This window comes from Moschus berezovskii, chromosome 19, assembly GCF_049115385.1.
Source record: "Moschus berezovskii isolate FMDL1 chromosome 19, NW_MosBer_1.0, whole genome shotgun sequence".
NCBI classification, from domain to species: domain Eukaryota; kingdom Metazoa; phylum Chordata; class Mammalia; order Artiodactyla; family Moschidae; genus Moschus; species Moschus berezovskii.
The window spans coordinates 5,455,579-5,479,015 of NC_142478.1; the positions used below are offsets into that span (position 1 = coordinate 5,455,579).

Genomic DNA, 23,437 nt, shown 5'->3' on the forward strand with positions numbered 1-23,437 from the left:
CCTGGAGACGGCCAGCGTGCTCCTGAGGGTAAGGGGCGAGGCGGGGCCTGAGAGGACCACAGTGCGGAGACACAGCTTTATGTTTGTAAGTGTGAGGGGAGTGGTTAAAACTGGCTGGCAGATCAAAAGATGTAAACTCCATTTTTTAAGAGAATGCTTTGGTCCCAGGGCTCACTTGGTTCACTGTTGTCAAACTGGGATATCCGGTGCCTTGGAAGGACCTCAGTAGTCTCTCAGTGGTGCCTGGGCAAGGGGATATGTTTCAGAGAATCAGCATCTGGGTTCCCAGCATCCATGTCCTGTCTGGAAACTGATCTGAGATCGCAAGTCATCATTTCCCTGCTCTTCTCTCACAAGCTCACTCCTCTGCTTTGCTGAAGAAAGGCATGCCTTTGGCCTTAGATTCTTTAGAATATAATTTAAAAAGTGTGAGTCTGATTAAAATTGCCAATATTTACAATATGTCAGAAGTTACATTTTTTGCAAACATTTAGATTCACGGTATATATAACATTTTATGTGTTTGAGATTACTTAAATACATGTGTCAAAGCTTGAAGTTTGTCACAGTCCGGTTTGAGGATCTGGGAGCAAGAACAGCTGAGTGCTGATGGTGCTTCCAGCTTGGCTGGCAGCGGTGGGGATGGAGGACAAGGGAAGTTCTGCAGTGAACTTTGGTTGGCTCATTTGTGGAGATGAAGAGAAGCCTGGAACAGCGATGATGTGATGGGAAAGGTCTGGCAGAGGGCAGTCAGGAACTCTGCTTGGTTGCCTCCTAGGAATCTCAGACTTGATGAGACAGGAGGCAGTGTGAGCTAGGGACTGAGTATGAGCTGCTGTGAGCTAGGAGTGAGTGTGAGCTAGGAGTGAGTGTGAGCTAGGAGTGAGTGTGAGCCAGGAGTGAGTGTGAGCTAGGAGTGAGTGTGAGCTAGGGTGTGAGCCAGGGGTAAGTGTGAGCTAGGAGTGAGTGTGAGCTAGGGTGTGGGCCAGGAGTGAGTGTGAGCTCGGAGTGTGAGCTAGGGTGTGGGCCAGGAGTGAGTGTGAGCTAGGGTGTGGGCCAGGAGTGAGTGTGAGCTAGGAGTGAATGTGAGCTAGGGTGTGGGCCAGGAATGAGTGTGAGCTAGGAGTGAGTGTGAGCTAAGGTGTGAGCCAGGAGTGAGTGTGAGCTAGGAGTGAGTGTGAGCTAGGGTGTGGGCCAGGAGTGAGTGTGAGCTAGGAGTGAGTGTGAGCTAGGGTGTGGTCTAGAGTGAGTGTGAGCTAGGGTGTGAGCCAGGAGTGAGTGTGAGCTAGGGTGTGGGCCAGGAGTGAGTGTGAGCTAGGAGTGAGTGTGAGCTAGGGTGTGGGCCAGGAGTGAGTGTGAGCTAGGAGTGAGTGTGAGCTAGGAGTGAGTGTGAGCTAGGGTGTGGGCCAGGAGTGAGTGTGAGCTAGGAGTGAGTGTGAGCTAGGGTGTGGGCCAGGAGTGAGTGTGAGCTAGGAGTGAGTGTGAGCTAGGAGTGAGTGTGAGCTAGGGTGTGGGCCAGGAGTGAGTGTGAGCTAGGAGTGAGTGTGAGCTAGGAGTGAGTGTGAGCTAGGGTGTGGGCCAGGAGTGAGTGTGAGCTAGGAGTGAGTGTGAGCTAGGGTGTGGGCTAGGGAGGCCAGGCTGCATCCTCGGGGGCGTTGTCCTTTGTACCTTGGCGCTGGTTTTCTGCTTTCACAGATGCTTCTTTCTTATTAATAAGAACTAGTTTCTTCTCACCAGTTTCCCGCCACACTTAAAGATATGGAGTAGATTTTGCCCTTCTTCCTCTTTTGACGTGGATAATTGGAGTGCGGGTGTAGGGGGCACTGAGTCAGTGGCTTTCAGACTTGTGGACAGCAGCTCAGTGAGAGACCTTTTACACTGTGATTACTTATTACCCGGGCTTCCCTGGTAGCTCAGACGGTAAAGCGTCTGCCTGCAACGCAGGAGACCTAGGTTTGATCCCTGGGTCAGGAAGCTCCCCTGGAGAAGGAAATGGCATTTTATTACCCACAGGCAGGTAATGGGGGTGTGTGACTGTGTACTCCTGCGCATTTATTTGTAAAATAGCACTTAACCTGCGCTACCTGTGGTGTACTCTGTTTTCTTTTTTAAAAATTGTGGCAAGATTCGTGTGACCCCTACCGCTTTAGCCAGTTTGCAGTGTTCAGGTCTGTGGTGTTGAGTACGTTCACACTGTCGTGCAGCCGTCAGCACCACAGAACTTGCTTCATTCTCTTTCATTGAGAAAACACCGGTTGCCACTGCTGAACTGATTTCAGAACTCCTTAATGATGATTCACCGTTGGCTCAGCCCTGATTTGTATGTTTTAATCTTCTCAAGGACAAATATTCCAGCGTTTTGCTGTTACTTTATCCCTAGTTGCTTTTAGCTGGACTTCCAAGCCTCTTGGGGTTTTCTGTTGTTGTTGAGTTTTTTCCCTTTGTGTAAAGGCAAGATCATGATGAAGGCTGGGTGCTGCAACCAGAAAACCTTCTCTGTGTCCATTTTCTTAAAGTGCTGCTTCAGGGGTTTTCGCCATGAATTCTCTATAAATCTAACATCCTGTGATGGGTCAGTCACCTAAGTACTTACTGTTCATTTACCTTCTACTGTGCAGTTGGAACTTTTTTTAAGATGAAGATTTTTAGTACTTTCAAAACTCGTAGATTCTCTTGCTTTTTTTTTTTTTTTATAATTAAAAAAATTCTTTTTTGGCTGCATCATGAGTATGAGGGATCTTAGTTCCCCAACCAGGGATGGAACCTGTGTCCCCATGCCGTGGGATCGCAGAGTCTTAACCACTGGACTACCAGAGAAGTCCCTCTTGCTACTTTTAAATTAAGCCTTTTGCTTTAGAATAGATGTAGGTTTATGGGAAAGCTGTAAAGATGGTACAGAGTACCTGTCTGCCCTGGGCGCAGTTTACCCCAGTGTTAATCCCTTATGTTACTGTGGTCCAGTGATCACAGCTCAGAAACCAACGTGGGTACGTTACTGTGAACTAAACTCCACGCTTGATTCAGATTTCCCTGGTTTTCCCCTAATGTTCTCTGTCCTAGGATCCTATCCAGGAACCCACATGACTTTTAGTTGTCGTGTCTCAGGGTCCTTTTCGTTGTGACAGTCGGTCAGAGTTCCCTTGTTTTCAAAACCAGGGCAGTTTTGAGGAGCTCATCCTTCAATTTGGGGCTGTCTGAGGTTTTTCCTCGTGGTTAGACTGAGGTTATGGGGGAAGAAGACCTCAGTTACAAATTGCCGTTCTTGTCATATATCAAGGATGTTGGCTGTCATGTGACACCCCTTCAGTGCTGACCTTGACCACCTGGCTGAGGTACTGTTTGTCAGCTCCGTCGACTGGAAACTTCTTCTTTGCTTACCTCTTTCCATACTGCCGTCTTTGGAGGCAAGTCATTAAGTAGAATAAGCTCCACTTACATAAATTGTTTAGAATTCCTCCGTCCGGGAGATATGTCTGTTTTCTCTTATTGATTTATTCAGTCATTTATTTATGTCATGGATGTTTATTTTATACTTTGGATGATCGTCCAATAGTAGGGTTGTGCTGCTATTTTGACCTTTTATTTTATTTATTTTTGGCTGTGCCGGGTCTTCCTTGCTGCTCAGGCATTTCTCTAGCTGCAGTGGCTGGGGGCTGCCCTCTCGTTGCGTTGTGGCGGCTGTTCTTGCTGTAGAGCCTGGGCCCTAGCATGCTCAGGCTTCAGTAGTTGGGGTACGTGAGCTCAGTATTTGTGGCTCCTGGGCTCTGGAGCACAGGCTTAGTAATTGTGGCACACGGGCTTAGTTGCTCTGTGGCGTGTGGGATCTTTCCAGATCAGGGATCGAACCTGCGTCTCCTGCATTGGCAGGCAGATTCTTTACCACTGAGCCACCAGGGAAGCCCTGCCCTGCTATTTTAACGCCATTTATTCTTAACCTTATTTATAAAGTCATTAGTATGTCCTTACCCATTTTTCAAACATTTTTGTGATTTTCATTTTAATTACTACCCTGCTGTGCCAGCATTAATGACATCGAGATGAACTGGAAGTCAGTGGTGGCAGCACATACGAATTCCACAGAATGAAGGCTCTGTCTCTGAGAGAACCTGTGCAGAGGAACAGCTGCTAACTTGGGCAATAGATTTGACCACAAAACAGCCTCAGTACGTTCTCGGAAAAGTGGCGGTGGCCCTGACCTCTGGCACTGGAAAGAGTGCAGACAGAGAAGGGGCTCTGTTTCCCTCCAGACTAGCCAGGGCGGGGTCCTCGCCGACTACTGAAGATTCTGGGGTGTGGGGTTTCTAGAGCAGCTTGCCTGTGATCTCAGAGTTTGGGAAAGCTTTTAGGGTAATTGGCCTCATTGAAGATTTTGTTTATATTATCTTGACTTCATCTTCTGTGAATGCTATGTAATTGTACTTGGTTGAAAGCCAGAAAAGCAATATTTGAAAAACTTCTCCCCTCGCTCTTCTCCATCCCCATTTTTCTCCTGGGTGTTCTCAGATATCAGCAGTAATCTGCTCCTCGGCTGAGAAGGATTGCTGTTGGGGATTCAGTGGCGGGAGCAAAGGGGAGCAGCCCTTCTTAGAGTTGGCTTCTCTCTGGATGCATCTCTGAAAAGCCTTTTTGGGGTCAGTTTGTTAGAATGTGAAAAATTTAAGCGTTGGCAAAGTATAAATAGTATGTTATTTACGCTTTTAAAATGGTTATGTAGAACTCATCCATACCGACTGGCTCTGGGGTGTCCGGGGAAGGTGGTTGTTTTTAATGTACTTTTGTCTGGTAGCAGGGGCAACATGTGTTCTCCTGAAACCGTCTCCATCAGAGGCTGATCCTAAGAGTCAGAACATGAAGAAAATCTCGTTAACCTTTCAGCAACATTCTGAAAGATGTAATTGCAGACAGCAACGGCTTAATCTTCAGGGAAGCTTCCTTTTGGCAATGGCTCGGTATCAGGGCCCCCACGGGGAACGGAACTACTTTCCACTCTTCTTTGTTTTCCACCCTGGAGTTCCTTACCTGTTGATAGGGTCGTGCATTTTTAACCGGAGCTTGCCTCTGCCTCCTCTCCCGGGTTTCCATGGGGAAGGGACTTGAACCCGGTGGCACCTCCTGCCCCGGCTGGCACTGCGCAGTCGCGGAGGACCACGCCGGTGCCCCTGGGAGCCCGCCCCCGCCGCTGGCCCGCGCCCCGCACATGTGTCCGTGAGCTAGAAATCAGGGTTCCCCCCGCCTCCTGTCACGCCCCTTGTACCCAGGGGGCCACGAGGTCTGGCTGCATCTTTTTCACAGGGTTTTAGAGCTACCCTAGCCTGCTCTCCACGCGCCTACCCAAGTGATGCATCTAAAACGTGTGCGTCCTTGCCTGCCATTCCTCTTACGAGCGGCGTTTTGGGGACCCCTTGCCTTCTGAGCCTGGCACAGAGGCCTTTTGTGATGCCGCTCTCCTCTGCACACTTTACCCACCCCCAACTTCTTCTTCTCATGCACATGGCCCCTTTCCGGGACTCTCTTCTCTTCCTCGGCAAGCCGCTCACCCAACTCTGTCCGTCCTGCTCTGCTCGGACCAGGGCAGTTCTGCCGGCTCCGGTGCTTACTCCTGTGTTTAAAGTCACCTTCCTCAGGATGCCCACCTACCTGTCTGAGTCTCAGTCAGCGGATCCCCCAGCACCTAACCACTGCCTAACACCTAGGAGAGGATCTGCTAGATGAAGGGACAAACCCTCTTATCTTTAAGTCTTTGAAATTGATCGCTTGTCATACTTCACGTGCCTTTCATATCCAAGCACACAAACCATGTTTGTCATTGAAACCACAGTACTGGTATTCCTATTAGGGGTTGTGGTTTTTAACTTGGATTGTTGCAGTTGGTGTGTTTTTAATGAGAATGGGTTATTAGCTCTGTCCCTGTGCCCTGCGGTACCTTCTGCAGGGTCGTGGGGCCTGACGGGGTGCAGAGTGAACGTGTTCAATCATGGTTTTCGTGGCTGTGACAGTGTGAAGTGAGTTTTCTTAGACTGTAATAGGGCTCATAATTTGGGTGTTGGCCTTAGAATTACAACCTTTTAAACAGGGTTCTTTGTACATATTAAATTTGTTAAGCCACAAAACCCTTTTCAGCTGTTTTTAGGTGGTGAAATTTCTAGCAAAGCTTTTTTGACACATAATTTTTAGGCCTCAACTGAAATCAATTGGGAAAATGATATGATAGGATCAGAATCTTACACTGATTTTCACTGAAAGTTTTTCTTTTCTTGAATATGTATTTTTTACACACTCTGCTGTGATTCAGTTCAGTTCAGTCGCTCAGTTGTGTCTGACTCTTTGCGACCCCCTTGGACTGAAGCACACCAGGCTTCCCTGTCTATCACCAACTCCCGGAGCTTTCTCAAACTCATGTCTGTTGAGTCGGTGATGCCATCCAACCATCTCATCTTCTGTCATCCCCTTTTCCTCCTGCCTTCAATCTTTCACAGCATCAGGGTCTTTTCCAATGAGTCAGCTCTTCGTGTCAGGTGGCCAAAGTATTGGAGCATCAGCTCAGCATCAGTCCTTCCAATGAATATTCAGGACTGATTTCCTTTAGGTTGGACTGGTTGGATCTTCTTGCACCCCATGAACAGTATGAAAAGGCAAAAATATACTACACTGGCGTGATTAGACTTGTGCTAATTTTGTATCTTTAATTAAAAAGAATATTTGAGTCAGTTTTAATGATTCCAGGTGTATTTTGAAGGGTTAGTTTAGAACAGACAAAACACGTCATTAATGTTGATGTCCCCGAAACAAAAAAGGGGAATTGGAGATCCCAAAACAAAAAAGGGGAATTGGAGAGCTTGGATGTGTTTCATAAGAACCTTTGTGTCCATTAACTTAGACTCGGTCGGGTCACCTTTAGAAGAAGTGGCTTAACTCGGTACTGAAAGCCCAGCCTCAGCAGCGTCCTTCCATCGGCCATCCCCTGGCCTGGCCGGTTACTTGCTACGTTTGTCACGGTGTTTGTCGTCAGAGTAACTATGGAATCCGTGCAGTCAGACAGGCCTCTGACCAGAGTGAGGCAGTGTCAACAGCCCGGGAAGGCTGACGGTGGACATCACCACACGGTTAAGGTGTGTGGGCCTTCGCTGGTGGCGCGGCGGGAAGGGACCTGCCTGCCAGTGCAGGAGACGCAGGCTTGACCCCTGGGTTAGGAAGATCCCCTGGATTAGGAAATGGCAACCCACTCCAGTATTCTTGCCTGAAAAATCCCATGGACAGAGGAGCCTACCGGGCTACAGTCCCTGGGGTCACAAAAGAGTCAGACTGGACTGAGCATACATAAAAAGTATGTAGAAGACTCAGAGAAGTTTATTTTAGACAAGAAAGAAGGTAGTGAGTGCTGTGAGCAAGAGAGAGGCTTGGGTGTTTTGTTGCTGGGACTCCAGCTTAGGTCTTAAGAGATGAGCTGACATTTTGGCCATTTATCCCTTCTTTATTGTGCTTTGGGTCGATGAGAATAAAGGTACCCTAGATGGAGCCCAGTGTATTGGCAGCAGTGTTGATTAGTTCTGTGAAGATGTTGGAGACGTGTTGTGACACCAAGCCTCTTATTGCTTAAGGTGGCAGAGCCTGGGATTTCAAGGTTCAAAGAAATGTAATTTCCCAAGGCAGTATTCTGTCTGGGAACCCCAATAATGAGATAATGGGGTCTCGTGGGAGCTTGTTACTCTCGTTTTAAATGAATTGTCATCAAATTATTAGTTTGTTGTTAGAGTCTTCCACGTAGGAAATAGGACTCCGAGTAATAGTGATCCCTCCGCCCCAGTAAATGTGACAAAAGAACATTGCCACTTTACCAATAATTACTGCAGTAGTCTGGACAGTGTTTCATAGAGGTGCTCAATAAAGATGTTTTTGGAACCATTGCTTTAGGGTTTACCATTGTATCTACTTTGTAAATGATGTGAGAAAAAGTCTCATTTGTGAACTGTAGTCCTGCCCAGTGTTTTCCCCCTAAGCAGTGGGGATGTAGTTTTGAAAAGTCTGCTTTGGGTATGAAAATTCTTTTAAATTAAACAACTTATTGAGATTTTCAGTCATTTAAAAATTACTCACTGATTATTCCTTTTTTTTTTCCTTCAGAAATCTTTTAATAAAATCCTTGTTTCAGAAACACATATAGCCTGTGTACTTTCTGGCATTATCGCTTCTGTACTGCACAGATGCTGCTGAGAAGCGTGGGTTTAGTGCCGTTCCTGCTTTTTACACTTCAAGAACTGTTGTTTCTACCCCGTTTGTTCAAGTAAACGCGGCTCTTCCTTCAGAGCATGTGGCTGTTGGGCTAAAACTACATTTCTCCAGTAGGAAAGATGATTTGCCGTTTGTGAAACGGCCGGAAGTGCCCACTGCTGTGCTTGAAGTAGTTCCCAGGGAACAGCACAGACAGTGCGTGACCTCCCGAGTTGACCTTTGTGAAAATGTGCACATTAGTTCACGTTGATGTCATGCCTGGTACCGCAGTGACTTTCAGGATTGTGCTACCCTGTGAATGTGCATTCCTTTATGTAGCTGCCACTAAATTGTTGATAATAGGTGAAGTCCAGTTTGAATAACAATGCAACAGTGTTCCAGGTGATAAGGCAGGTGTGGGTGTACATACTATGAATTTTTGGTGAAGTAATTCTTCTGGGAACATGATTCATCTTTCCCTCTTAAAATCAGGCCATGTCAATCCAGTTAATCCATTCAAAATCAGATTTAAGTCATTGCCCTTGTACTTATGGTTTGCAGAGTCCTTTCTCATGCATTGTTCTTAGAAAACCAGGTGTATATGTGCTGGTTTTCCCATTTTATAGATGAGGAATGAGTTCATAAAGCCCAACAATTGAAGATCACAGAGCTGTGTGGTGGCAGGCCCGTAAGTGGAAGTGTCCTCTTTCTAGATGTATTGTCTGTCGTGTCTCTAAAGGGGAATCGGTTAGATGACTCTTTTCCCAGTTAGATATACTGGTGCCCTGGATTGATGGGTGAAAGCAGTTCAACTCTCTAGTAAGCTTTGGTAGTGTAGGGTACCTGGCAAACCCTCTGAAAAGAAGGTGCATGGCCCTTGTAAGACAGACCTGGAGCTGGGTCTTCAGTTAGCCGTTCAGTTCAGTTCAGTCGCTCAGTCGTGTCCGACTCTTTGCGACCCCATGAATCACAGCACGCCAGGCCTCCCTGTCCATCACCAACTCCCGGAGCTCACTCAAACTCATGTCCATCCAGTTGGTGATGCCATCCAGGCATCTCATTCTCTGTCGTCCCCTTCTCCTCCTGCCCCAATCCCTCCCAGCATCAGAGTCTTTTCCAGTGAGTAAACTGGTCGCATGAGGTGGCCAGAGTATTGGAGTTTCAGCTTTAGCATCAGTCCTTCCAATGAACACCCAGGATTGATCTCCTTTAGAATGGACTGGTTGGATCTCCTTGCAGTCCAAGGGACTCTCAAGAGTCTTCTCCAGCACCACAGTTCAAAAGCATCAATTCTTTGGTGATCAGCTTTCTTCACAGTCCAACACTCACGTCCATACATGACCAAGGGAAAAACCATAGCCTTGACTAGACGGACCTTTGTTGGCAAAGTAATGTCTCTGCTTTTTAATATGCTATCTAGGGGCTGCTAGATAGCTTCTTCAGTTTGCGTTGTTTCTAGGTGCTGCTCACCCACTGACTATCAGCTGTGTAGCTTTTGGAATAGTCTGGAAAGTGGATATCTGGAATTTTAGTACTTGGTGGAACACATGCCAGTGTAATACCTGCTCAGAGGTTGCCCTCTGTCCTGGGTGGACGTGTTATCCTATTAGCTTGCTTTGCGATTAGGTATTTTCAGCTTCAAGTAACAGAAAGTCCTGACTCAGCCAGCTCAAACAATGAAGAAGGAGTTATGTCACCTAACAAGAAACCAGGAGGCAGGGTGGTGCTGGTTGGATTTGCTGAGCAGTGGGCGTCGGCCTCGGGCAGCCAGGCCCTTCCCACTTGTCCCTACTGCTGCCTCCCGCAGTGCCTAGCGGTGCTCACTGCCTGGGTGAGCATAGGTGGGCAGGTGAAGAACCTTCCTCCCGGGCCTCTTTCTCAGGAGCACGCCTCAGCGACTTCCCCTTACGCCTCACACTTCAAAATGGGTCCATTTCAGCCTGAACCCCTCCTGGGCCTTGGGCGTGGTGGGGCCGCTAGGCTTGGGAGGGGTGCTCCCTGCCTGACGCAGGCTTCATCTTTGAGGTGGGTGGGTGGAAGGGGAGGGAGGGCAGGCTGGCTGCAGGGGTGCCAGCAGCTCCTCACTTGCACCCAGTGCGGAGTGAGAGGCCCGGGCAGCGTTTCTGGACGTGCAGTCCTGGAACCAGCAGAATCAGCACCACCTGGGAACCTGTTAGGCCGGCTCCCAGACCCGACCCAGCCCGGCTTCTGAATCAGAAGCTCCAGGGCGGGGTCTGCGAGCTGTTTTCACAGCCCTCCGGGTGATTCTGGCGTGGGGAGGTCCAGCCGAGGCCTCTGAGAAGGCACATTTCAAGACACACCTTGGGTCGAAGGTGGAATGATGGGCGGCGGAGGCGGTCTCGGAGGTGAAGCCGGGAGGCCGCCTGCGCTCAGCGCGCGCACGGGCCGCCCCGGACTGGGCGCAAACCTCGGGTACCTGCACGCCCTTCATGGTGCCAGCCTTCGCCGGCGGACGCGGTTCTCCTAAACGACCTCTGTCCTGGTGATGGGCAGGGCGGGCCCCCCACCCGGGCCCACCGTGTCCCGCAGGCCGTCGAGGTCGGCTTCCCGGGAGGAGGGAGGAACTTTCTCGGGGATAATTCATTCATTATAAGGGAAGTGAGTCTGGCAGAGAACCTTGGCCCAGTAACAGAAAGTCTCAGTTATGGGAGGGGAGTGGCCACCGGCGGTACAGGGTGTGTGTGAGCGCGGATCTGTCCCTGGCCCAGCTCCCTCTAGGCACGTGGCTGTGTGTGTGTGTGTGTGTGTATGAGAGCGCGAGCACGAGTCTGTAGGGGTTTGCTGGGGCAGGAGGATATTAAGTAAAAACTGAGAAATGTTCTAAGTACTCTGTGAGGGTCTGGGGTGGGCGGGAGCGGGGGGGGGGCGCCGCCCACTCTGGGGGGCACCTGGCCACCCCGCCTCACACCCCAGCCCCGGCAGGCTGCCGGCCTGGCTGCAGGAGCCGAGATGGGGTCCTCGGGTGGGGGCGCTGGAGAGAAGGGCGATGGTTGGAGCCCGGGCCTGGGGCCTCCCCAAGCCGGTCCAGACAGGGATTCCCCGGGGCTCTGTCGTGGCGCAGAGGGGGAGTTTGCCAGCGGAGGGGGCAGGAGGCGGAGCCCAAGCCGAAGTGTGCTGTGCTCGCCTCCTAGGGCGGCCACAGCAAAGGACTTACCAGTAGCTTGAAACAACAGAAGTTTATTCTCAGCTCTGGAGACCAGGAGTCAGAGCAGCGCGCGTCTGCCTCCGGAACCCGCAGGGACTCCCTCCTACCCCCTCCTGGCCTCTGCTGCTTGGCCGTGACCGTCGCCACTCCGGCTTGCAGCTGCATCCCCCGGCTCCCTGTGCTGTCTCGGTATCTGCACATGGCTGTCTTAGAACAGCAGATACTGAGTCGGGGGGCTGCCCTACCCCAGTATGACCTGATCTTAAGTAGTCATGTCTTCAGCGACCCTGTTTCCAGTAAGGTCACATTCTGAGGTCCTGGCGGCTAGGACATCAGCATGTCATCTTAGGGGGACACAGTTCAACCTGTTATGTATAGGGGCTCATTTGTGAGCCTTTTGAGGGTCTCCTCACCCACTTCACGTGCCCTCCCCTGACTCTGGGGCTCCTAGGAAGTAACTGGTGTTGGGCTGGGCGTTTGCATTCTGAGAGCTGTAGTTACGCAGCTGAATCTGTAAGAGCACATCCATGGGAATTCTTTTTTTTTTTTTTTACACCAAATTGTGGACACCAGGTACAAGTATTTTTTTTTGTGATTTTGTTTTTAACTCGGTGGAAATGAAGTGGGAAGGTGGAAGGATATTTCAGTATACACTGAAGCTTTAGCAAATAGGCAAAGCCTTGCAATCAAACCACAGTCCTTAGGTTAGAATTCAGAAAAACGCAGCTACAGAAATTGCTGCCAGGCCGTGTATGCTGTGTCAGGGTGTGTGGACGTATCTTGAAGCAGGTTTCATTCCCATTTTAAACCCAGCAAGTGAATCCGTGTGGGTTGATCCACGTGCTGAAGCAGAACCTTGTGAGCCATTCATCAGTTTGAGGGGAGAATCCTTTTGTTGTTCCCTGGAAATGCTTGAATCAGTATGAGTCTTTTTCTGCTTCATATGCTTTGACTGCAATTACCCAGGTGTCTGAGAGTGCCAACAGTGAGGCCTTGGTGCTCATCTAGCACCAGTATTTCATCTGGCAGTCTCCTTTCAGGTGGATGGATGTTCCATTCAAATTGCCTGTTGGTTTGACTTTCATGTAACTTTAATTAGTAGATTAATGCTTTGGGAACATCTGATCTGTGATCTTGAAATTGGTTACGGTTGGCGTAATTCATGGGTAATTAGGTGCCTTCAGCAGTGACTCCTCCAGTCATTAGAGGGCCTGGGTAATTTGAGGTTGAAATGTGAGAATGAGGTGGAGAAAGCTCTTGTGCTCTATCCCTTAATCTTTTAATCCATTTAACCTGGTTTGTAAATTCAGGCTTCGTTTTAATTTGAAATATATTTAGGTAGCTGGGAAGAGGTTTCATTAATTCACCACATTTAGACCATAATTAAGGCAGGGAGGTTATTCCTAATTGCCTGAACTCCTAAAAGTTACCGTGGGTACAGCAAGAATCCATTAAAAATGTGTTGCTCCTTGTTGGAAACCGAAATTCCAGGTTGAAACAGTGAGCTGGCGACCAAAGGAAATAGGCGCGACAAAAGCAGAACCCAGTTCGGAGGTCTGTTTGTGGCATGTGGTGTGGAGTTCGTGAACACACACCTATGAAGTAACTGGCTCTCTTGCTGAGTTTAAGGAACATCTCTCACTTAAATGCACACTATTTACATTTTCTTTTTATTTCTGCTTTTGAATTGGGGGTTAAAGGGGAAACTGGAGAAGGAGAGAGATGCTTCAGGAGAACACACCTGTAATATTGACTAATAAAAGGAGGGAAGGGGGAAGGAAATGGAATAAGAAACTGGGACAAGAGGGAAAAAAACCCAGCTAGATAGAGGGTCTGGATTGTGTGCATTTATGGGTCTGTGCCTTCCTTGCAACTTGGAATTTTGATCAGGTAGATGGTGATTATAGGTGTTACTGGTATGAAATTAAATCTCCAGTCTTTTCTATTGTTTTCTTAGTGACTCATGTCAGTTTTCTGTTCCTCTATAAGTAAAATCCTTCAGGTGGTTGTAAAAATCACTTTATTCCTGTTTAGCAACAGCTTTAAATATGTTGTCACACTGGTCATTTTATTCCAGTTTGTATAGTCTGCATTTTTTTTAAACATAGTAAAAGCTCTGCTTACACATTTAATATAGTTTATCTCTGTGTTACTTTTTGGTAGTACAGATGGTCTCTGACTTAGGATAGTTCAGTTTACAATTTTTCCACTTTACAGTGCCGCGAAAGTGATACACATTCAGTAGGAATTGTATTTGGAGTTTTGACTTTTTGTCTTTTCCTAGTTTAGTGCTGGGAGGTGGGCTCCGATCTCATGATGATGGGTGGGGTGGCCTCAGCTCCACAGTCACAAGGGGGAATAGCTGATACACCGACAGCCATTCTGCTCCCCACTCTCAGTACAGTGTTCCATCACTTATATGAGGTACTCAGTACTTTAGTATCAAATAGACTTCGTTGTTACATGACTTTGCTTAACTGTGGGCTAACCTAAGTGTTCTGAGCAGCTTTAAAGTAGGCTGGGCTAAGCCATCTCTGGTGTTTGGTGGGTCAGGCATATTAAATGCATTTTTAACTTATGGTGAGTTTGTCTGGATGTAACCTCATGGTGAATTGAACTTCCGTACTTCTGTAGAGTACTTTTTTTTTTTTAAGGTTTCTTTTTGGTTTCCCAAATAAGGATTCTCAGTACCTGAAAATTACTTAGGCTATTACAGTATGTAAATTTTCTAAACTTATATAGCTTTTGGAGTATTTTTCCTGTAATGTCTAGTTTTAGATGTGTTTGGTGACAGTGCATGTTATTTGTACTGTAAAATAGAAACCTGATTAAGACTTTAGCGTACTTACTATAGTAAGTAAATATTTAGCTTTTATTTCTTATGAAAAGACTTGAAAAGTTAAGTCAGTTGTTCTGGTCTTCAGGGAGGAGGGCTAGGAGGGGAGGTTGACGTGACCGTTTGACGTTGTGTATGCCGCTGCACACGGGGTTGTCAGACCGGCCCTCTGCCCTTGGAGCTTTGTCCTCCAGAGCGGGTGTCTCACTCAGATTTGTACAAAAGCACCATATGGTCAAGTCCTGAACTTGGCTTTGCTTGGTACAGTTTTTATTATACTGAGCATTATTCCTTTTGTAGCCTTAACAATTCACTTAGATGTTAATTAAAATGTTAATTCTTTAAGCATGCTTTAGCATTCTGGTTTTCCTATGCACTTGCTAACCTGTTGCACTTTTCAGTGTAAAGCACATGGCTTTGTGTTCTTATTCGATCCACATAACCTTGTAAAGGAGATCCCATCTGGAAAATGGGGTAATGTCCTGTGTGTAGACAACTGACGCTTGTTGAACATTGGACATTTTTGGTGGTTTTCGTAGTATCAGCTTGTTTAATTCATAGACCTCCCAAGAGGAAGTGGCTGTCTCTTCGTTCTGCTGTGACTCAGAGGCTGTGCCTCTAGAGGCCTGAGTTCTCCCACAGCTGAGGGGAGTGGAGCTGAGGTGGGAGTCCAGCTGTCAATCACCAGACTTTGGGTTTCTCCCATCTGTAGGTGTGATGTCAGTGATTAATAGAAGAATTAGAAAATTCTCACTTGCTCTCGTTTCTGTCTTCCTTCTATACTTTCCTTCTAATCTGAGTAGAAAAAGAAAAAAAGATGGAATACTGCCATTTATTTACATGTATTGAAATGTTGTTAATCCATGTAAGGTGGGAAAATGGAGCATTGAGTTATGGGAACTTTGACCTAAAGATTAAAAGAACAGTGAAAAAATACATAATTTAACCCAAGGAAAATGATCTAATATCAACCGTGATGGTGACTTACAAATTAGCCTATTGGTTGGATTGTAGGTAATTCTTAATAATTAAATGTGTAGTAGTATTTTTCTCTTGAGTTCACCCTGGATTAAAAATAGAGGGAGCTTGCTGAAGATCTGTGTTTTCATCCACCCTTATTCAAGTCTTTACATTTTACAAATTTTAATGATGTTTCAGCTGGAGATGTTTTCAGCAACTATTTTGAATAGTCATTAATAAATAACCATTTATTAATAAGATTAATAGTAATTAATAAATGACTATTAATAGACATTAACAGATGTGCTCAAAACTTTGCTTAAATCATTGTTTGAGTTTTAAGGTTATGCATAAAATAGCTCAAATTTCCTACATTTTACCTGGGGAAAACGACTATTCTGCTGTACTCAGGGGTTAAAAGATAACATGCCAGTAACAGGAAGCTGGTATTTCATATTTCTGGAAAGCCCTGAAATGTGCTGGCTAAACTAGGATGATTGTGAACACAGGATCTGCTCTCAAGGATCGTGCATCATTTTAAGGGGAGAAACGCACGACTTTGAGGACACATGGATTAATGTGTGCTTATGCGCTGGGTGTCAGCTTAGTTCTTTTTATTTCCATCTTCCCTGGGCTTCGTGTGACGTTGAATTAGAGCTGGTGGGGGAGGAACAGAGAAAGTGTGACGTGGGTAGGTTGAGGAGTTGTGGTGGGAGTGGAGGGGCCGGGGTGGTAAGCCAAGAGCCAGGGTCACGGCCCTGCCCTTCTGTCCGCACCCTGGTGCTTGTGGGCAGAGCTGTGTAGTAAGATGTGCAGCTCAGGCAGAAACAGGAATGAGGATGTTTTCCCAACCCTCCAGGTAGGGTTGAAGCTGTGCTTGGAGCCAGACCATCTGGGTTTGGATCTGACTTATTATCTGACTTATTAGCAATTTGCCAGAATTCTCCTTGCCTCAATTTCCTCTTCTCTCAAATGTGGGTGTTATGAATAACACCTCCTGCAGAGTTTGTTGCAAGAAACAAGTACAGTGTGGTATTTGGAACAGTCCCGTGCGGGTGAGAGCTCCAGTCTTACCTGCTCCGAGGTGGAGAAGTTCGTCCTCGTTTCAGTTGTGGCTGCCTCAGGTATCAAGGGACCCTGCTCTGACTGCACCCGTCTCTTCTCCAGGGGAGCATGCTTTTTAAAGGATGGTTGCATTTGAGAAGTCAGTACTAGATCAGCTAAGGCCCCAGGCTCAGAGTTTGAAGCCTGTTTGTGTGGCTTTACCAGCTGTGAGATATTGGACCTCAGTTTTCTCATCTGTAAAACTGGGACAGTCATGGGATCAAGTGAGGGTTAAAGGGGTTATGTGTAAAAGAAGCTCTTCAGCGTGGAATATGCAGCAGGTATCAAAGTGTGTACATGCTTTAAAGACATTATACTGTGTGTCTTAATAAACAGCAGACTGTTTTACAAAGACATACTTAAAATGATATTCATCTTTCTATGGTGAGAAAAAATCAGAAACAACCTGATTTATATTGAGAATTAGAAACTGTATGTATGTGTCCCACAGTACATCTGTATAGATTGCAGTGCAATGTTTGCAAGAAAAAGAGGTTCATGATAGTGAATTTTTAATAGAAAAAAATTACAGACGGATGTTAACTCGGCCTATTGTGCTGCTTATTTTGCAGTATGTACAGATATCAAGTTAGTATGTTGTACTGATGAGACTAATAATAATGTTGTATGTCAGTTGTGCTTCGATAATGGAGTCATTTATCTTAGAGCGCGATGTTGGCTCATTGGGTCTGTGACAGGTACTGTGATAAGCTTCCTTGTGTGTTACTCTGTTTTGTTCTGACAGCTCACGGGCCTGCTGTCCCAAAGGCGTCACTACCTGTGTGACGCTGCTCAGAATTACTTATGTAGTCTGGAGGAATACACTTGAAGTTGTAACAGTGTTTTCATTTGGTGGTGAAATGTTATTTCTGGTTTTGCATATTATACCATAAGGTACATTAAAAAATAAGGCACCTTGGCTTAGGGAAACTCACAGTGAAGAGGGGAAACAGACAGAGTAGCTGACCGCGGTCCCTGACCGCAGCTAAGCCGGGCCGCCCAGGAGAGCCTCTCCCGGAAGGTGGTTCTGTCCAGGAGTCGACCCTGCTTGAGGCTGGTCACCTGCAGAGCTGTTTGGTTGCCGGGAGCGGGGTTTCAGAGGGGCGGGAGAGAGCTCGTGGCTTCAGGGGAGGGCAGTGCTCTGGTCCGACGGGGCTCTGCCAGCTCTCTGCCCTTTCCTTGCTCCATCCTGGGGAGGTGTGAGGGGCACCAGGGTAGGGGGAGCAGCTCTGTATCAGACAAGGGCGTCGGCCTGTTAAAGGGTGTGGCTGTGCCTTAGGTAGGGAGTGGATGCCCGCCCTGGCCAGAGAAGAAGCTTGAGGCTGAATGCCTTCCCTTGAGGACCCGCGGGGCCCTGGGCTCTGGGGTCGGGTAGCCGGGGTCAGAAAGCGTGCGTTGGAGAGAAGACCGTTTGGAGTCAGGGTGTCAGCATAGATCAGGCTTTGGCTTTAATGGACAGGAATTCTTTGGAATGGTATCAGATAATTCTTGGCTAGAAGCTGAGCCTAAAGTACAGTTTTAAAAAACTGTAAATCACTTAGAAAACATTTAAATCACTGACTGCTTTACCTAAGCAGAATTTTCTGTAGAAGTCAGGTAGATAAATGATAGACACGGGCTGCTTGTTACCCCGGGGTTGGGGAGGCTCCCCGAGGCACAGGGGTATTTTTCTTTCAAGACCCCCCATCTCATCGTTCAGCTGGGGCGCCTCTCACGGCCGTGCCTCCCCTAGCCCCCGAGGCCGCACGCAGTCAGCCTGAGCCAGCCCCTTCTGCACGGATGTGTGTGTGCAGGGACCATAGCCGTGTCACAGTTGTCCCCTCACTTTTGCCCGGCACTGATTTAAGATTGGACATTATGAGGACGGGTTTGAAGGGAACACTTTTGGGGACTTGGAGGAACGTTTTCCGCATGTCCCGAGAGCACCCCTGAGGCTGTGATGCCGCAGGAAGATTGCACGAGTTCCACGATGTCCCCGAGCTGCTGAACCAGACAGACTGCCAGGGACTGTGTGCTCTGGGACGGTGGGTCTTATGAGTCACGGGAGAGAAGCTCCTGTTTACCTTGTTTCGAGTTCAGCTTTGTGCTGCTTGAAACTGAAAATGTCCTGTTACACCTATTAGGCGTCTTGTCTCCAGCCCCTGAGATAAACAGATCACAAACCTGAGACTCTCTCCCAGTTTGAAACTTTTTGCTCCATAGAATCATCTGCCTAGAGAGTTAATTTGATTAAATTAGGCCTTATATTTTGTTATCCATATTTTTAAAGATGTATTTTTGAAGTCTGCATCTCAGAGCATTTTCCATGCCATAGTTGAAACACGTCTGCTGGTACCGCTGTGTCCTGTTCTATAAAAGAAAGTTAACTTGGGCGTTGAACTCACAACCTTGAAATTAGAAAGTGATGACAAACACCAGCGCCTGGATTGTTATCACAGACTGTGCACTTTCCCACTTTTTGCCATTTCATCTGTGTTCCCAGAGATGCCTCTCAAAATGCAGAAATTTCTTCTCCTGACACATTTCAAACGTAAAGGAAACAGGGAAACCTTGTAGAATGGACTCCAGTGCCACATTCCCTAGATGCAGCTTCTGTTGGCATCGTTAAAGCTTTTGATAGCAGAGGCCAGTGTTTAAGCATTTCAAAGTTGCTGGCTAAATTAAGAAAAACACTGTGTTGCCTTCCCTGCATTTTCACATTTTCAGATTTAAGGCAAAGCTCCTTTTCTGTCTGCCTGCTGTTCTCCAAGACTGTGTAAGCTTGAGGGGGCGGCTGGGAGAGGAGAGTGGAGGCCAGAGGGAGAGCATCTTGCTTTATCCACACGCCCTGCCCAGTGGGTCCTGGGCAGAGACAGGGGTTCCTGGGGGCCTGTGCAGGAAGCCCTTTCCCTCCAGCCCTTTATCCTCTTTTGCCCAAAGAGGGTCAGGGAGATGGTGAGGGGCCCTGCCCTGCTTGGAACTGTTCCTGAAAGTCCACTCTGGACAGAGAAGCAAGGTTGCAGCCACAGAGCCGGGCCCAGGCCAGCTCTCCCGCCCCTGTCTTTCGTTTCCGGCTTGCTGCTTCATTTGAAATCTTGGAACATGTGTTTTAGTGAATTGCTTCATAAAAATGTTTTCTGCAGGATTCTGGAAGAAAGGCTGCCCATTCTTTAGTATGGGCATTGCACTATGTGAGAGAGAGGAATGTGTGTATATTTTTGAGGTGGGTAAGGAGGTAGAGGGTGAATACAGTTCTTTTACACTCTGTCCTCACAAGATGCAAATTACTTCCTGCCTTAGTATGTATACGGAGTGCAAACAAGGAAGAGTTGAAATGCCATGGTCCTCTGGGACCCTAGGATCTTCTCACTCGGTCCTTCATGGGGAGGCTGGGCCTCCCACTTGCCCTCATGCTTTACTCTTTCAGTCACTTTGGAAACTAATAGAAGCTGGAAATCAAGAAGTTGCCATTTGGAAGTTTACACAGCATATACAAGAGAGTCTTTCCAAACTTTGCAGTTGTATCAGCTTGGAGCTTTTGCCAGCCCTTCTTGAAAAAAAAAAAAAAAAAAAAAAGTCCTCTGGAGCTCAGAGAAGTGTCCCAGTCCTGCACAGCCAGGCCAGCTCTGCACTGTTCCTGTCGTTTTTCTCTTGGAATGCAGTTTTAGTAGAGAACTTGGGCTGCCTCTGACTTTTCAAAACCTTTATCTGGCTTATCTTAGGCATTTTTTCTTTCTTCTGTGAATATTGATATTTAGAGCTGGGCCAGGCCTAAATGCACTGTTTCATGGCTCTGAGACTACACCTTATGCCTTGTGAGCGCTGGTCCCTTTTCCAGGGTTGGTGATGCAGAGATGCAGACGCTGGTGTCCCTGCAGGCCCCTGGGAGGTGTGGCAGCCGCCAGTGCCTGCCGCCCCCTCAGCTTCTACTGCCAGGCCCAGGCACATCCTCCAGAGCCTCAGGCCTACTAGGAGTCTGCTCTCCTGCCAGTGAAGAAGTCAGTCCTGCTATAGCGTCCTCTACATCAATTGGTTATTCAGCCTCGGCTTGACCTCTCCTGGTGACGGGGAGCGCACCTCCTCCGAGGCCGGCTTCCTGTGGTTGAGGGTCCCGTTGCTGGGCTGTCCTGAGCTGGGTTCCCATCCACTGGCTTGGCCTTCACCAGCTGCGTCCACGCAGCCTGAGGCAGCCCTGTCTGCTGGAGGACAGAGTTCCTCACAGGTTTGAGAGACAGTTGTCAGATCTCATCTCTTGATTGAATATCTCCAGGCTAAATGGTTTTTCAGCTCTGATGTTAACTTGATCAGAACTTTTTTTGAGAGTTTGGCCGGTCCTGGATAAAGGAATTCAGTTGAGATCTGAATGGGGCCACATGGAGAGAACTCATTTTTGTCTGGACTCTTTGTTTTAACGAAGCCTCAGAATTTCATTAGCACGTCCGCAGTCTTTTCCCACTTAGACCGTGTTGATCTTACGGCCAGATGAAAACAGAGACAGATGCAAAACGAAACAAAAAGCCCTTAAGTCTTTCTTTTTCTCGTATCCTTTTCCTTCTTTTTGACAGTTAGCTTTCTTAATATATACATAGGTAGTCAACTGCCCTCTTTACAAAAATAACGCTTTAAATGTAAGTATTTACATTGAGTCTTACAAGGTTTCATCCTGTTGATTTGGACCTGTATTAGCCTGTTGAGCCCAAAGAAAATCACACACATACACACACACACATGGCACTTTCCCCCCCAGGTGTGAAAATTGAGTCCCAAATGACCATGTGACTTAGTCTCCTCTCTCTCCCCAGACCTTATTTAATATGACAGCATAGAAATTTAAAAGGTAGAAAAAGCCCACAGTATGCAAGTGTTTGGGGCAGGAGTTACCAGTTGATAAGAAATTTCTAAAAAATCCTGGAAGATTGAAAATAGATGATATGAAGGAGACCAAGGAAAGCCTACAGCCTGGCTCTGAAGGGATCTGCCAAGTATACTGTGGTCTTCAGAACAGAGAGGAGAAAAAGATGGTTCTTGAAGGCTCCTCTTGGGAGGCATTGGAGACTGGCGGGGAGCAGGTCAGGTCACTAGTGAAGACAGCACAGGGGGAGTTCCGGTCAACCTGTGCAGGATGGCTGATGAGGGCGGGGACTTAGAATGCCCGGCTCACGAGGCTGTGGAAAGTCTTAAATAACACGTACAGAACGTCCACTGTATTTTCCTGGGGCGTGGTAAGCACTGTCCGGGTGCCTGTGCAGATGTCACTGCTGTTCTTACTAGCACTGCGTCTGCTCTGTTCCCTAGGGAAGCGGTGTATTAGGGCCAGGATCAGCTTCATGAGACAGACTCAGTGGCATAAACAGGATAGCAGTGGGGTATATGGGGCAGACGTTGGCTGTTAGGCTGCTTATCTGAGAGCCCAGTGGGCAGGGCAGGGCTGATGATGCTTCTGTGTTGGGGGTCCCGTTCACGTCTGTCCCATGGAGGAGGAAGGTGCTGCAGTAGCTTTTCGCTACCCCCTCCCCCAGGTCACTTCCTGGAGGTAGTCCCCAAATTGCAACACATATCTCATTTCCAGAACTTAGTCACGTGACTGCATCTCAGTTGCAGCATAGGCTGGGGAAAGAAGTCTTCTACAGCCATATGCCTAGTTAAGCATTTCTTTTAAGGAGGAAGGAAAAAACAGTTGTTGATAGCCAGCATCTTCCTTGTCATAAATTTTTACTTGTCAGTAACCAGATCCCAAACTTGTGGAATAGGAGATTGGTTTCACCTCTTTGGGATGTCACACAAAGGTTCATTGACATATTAGCTTATAAGTTGGTTGATTTATGAGTTATGTGTTAAACCAGGCATTAAACCACAGAAGCTTTTAATATGGCTGAAATTCATTTAAATGAGCTCCACTGGAAAAGTTCATTTGAGCATTACTTTTGAAGGGAGCTGCTGATAAGGAGCACATTGGAAATGACTGAGATGGTCTTGTGAAGCTGGTATCAGTTACGCTCTCCTCCTGGTGTGGAGACAGTTTGCACAGATTGCTTGGACTGACCGGTGCTTACAGTGGTCAGTGTTTGTTAACTTCTTGTGATTTGATCCCTCTGCCCTGGGAGTGCTCTGAGTCTCCATCATCACTCCTGGGAAATCCGCATCTTAGATTTTTCACATTATTCCTGTGTGTTTGGATGACCATGGGGTCCATGACCCTGTTCCTAGAGATGAAATTTCTAGAAAGCCAGTTACCACAAAGTCTCATCTTGCAGGATGTTCTTTTTTTTTTTTTCCCCCAGCCTTCCTGGCTGTGTTTATTTCTCTTGACCCAAATACTTGAGATTTATTTTTAGTTGGAAAAACTCAGCGATGCCTCAAGGTTAATCTTAAACTGTATACACTGTATATTGAAGCTAAAGACCTAATTTCATTTTCTTACACTTAACTCGAAGAGTACTTTTTCACTTAGGAAATTTCTCAAGAACTGTTAACACTTACCAAATGTTCATGTGATGTTTTCCATTGCTATAACTTTCTTGTTCAGTTCACTTTTTCCCTTACAGCTTTTTAGAATGCAAGGGAATTTTCACATTTCAGGGATTTGGTTATTATTCCTTCTTGCCCTTGGAGCATAACATAGCTTTTAAACATAAGCCGGGACAGGACTAACCATATTAAGTAGGGTAGAATGGAGTAGGCTAAGTGGCGCAAATGGATAGCTATTTAAAACACGGCAAAATGAGTAGATCCTGTCTCGGTGACTGTCGTTTTCAAATTCAGTCATTCAGTTCAGTTCAGTCGCTCAGTCGTGTCCGACTCTTTGCGACCCCATGAATCGCAGCACGCCAGGCCTCCCTGTCCATCACCAACTCCCGGAGTTCACCCAAACTCATGTGCATCAAGTCGGTGATGCCATCCAGCCATCTCATCCTTTGTCGTCCCCTTCTCCTCCTGCCCCCAATCCCTCCCAGCATCAGGGTCTTTTCCAGTGAGTCAACTCTTCGCATGAGGTGGACAAAGTATTGGAGTTTCAGCTTTAGCATCAGTCCTTCCAATGAACACCCAGGACTGATCTCCTTGAGGATGGACTGGTTGGATCTCCTTGCAGTCCAAGGGATTCTCAAGAGTCTTATCCGACACCACAGTTCAAAAGCGTCAATTCTTCGGCGCTCAGCTTTCTTCACAGTCCAACTCTCACATCC

General features: G+C 47.2%; 1 protein-coding gene across 5 annotated transcripts in view; it reads left to right on the forward strand.

Moving 5' to 3' along the window:
* Window positions 1-23,437, forward strand: part of TMEM131L (transmembrane 131 like) — a 172,869-nt gene that overhangs the window by 16,441 nt on the left and 132,991 nt on the right. The gene's annotated exons all lie outside the window — the stretch shown is intronic.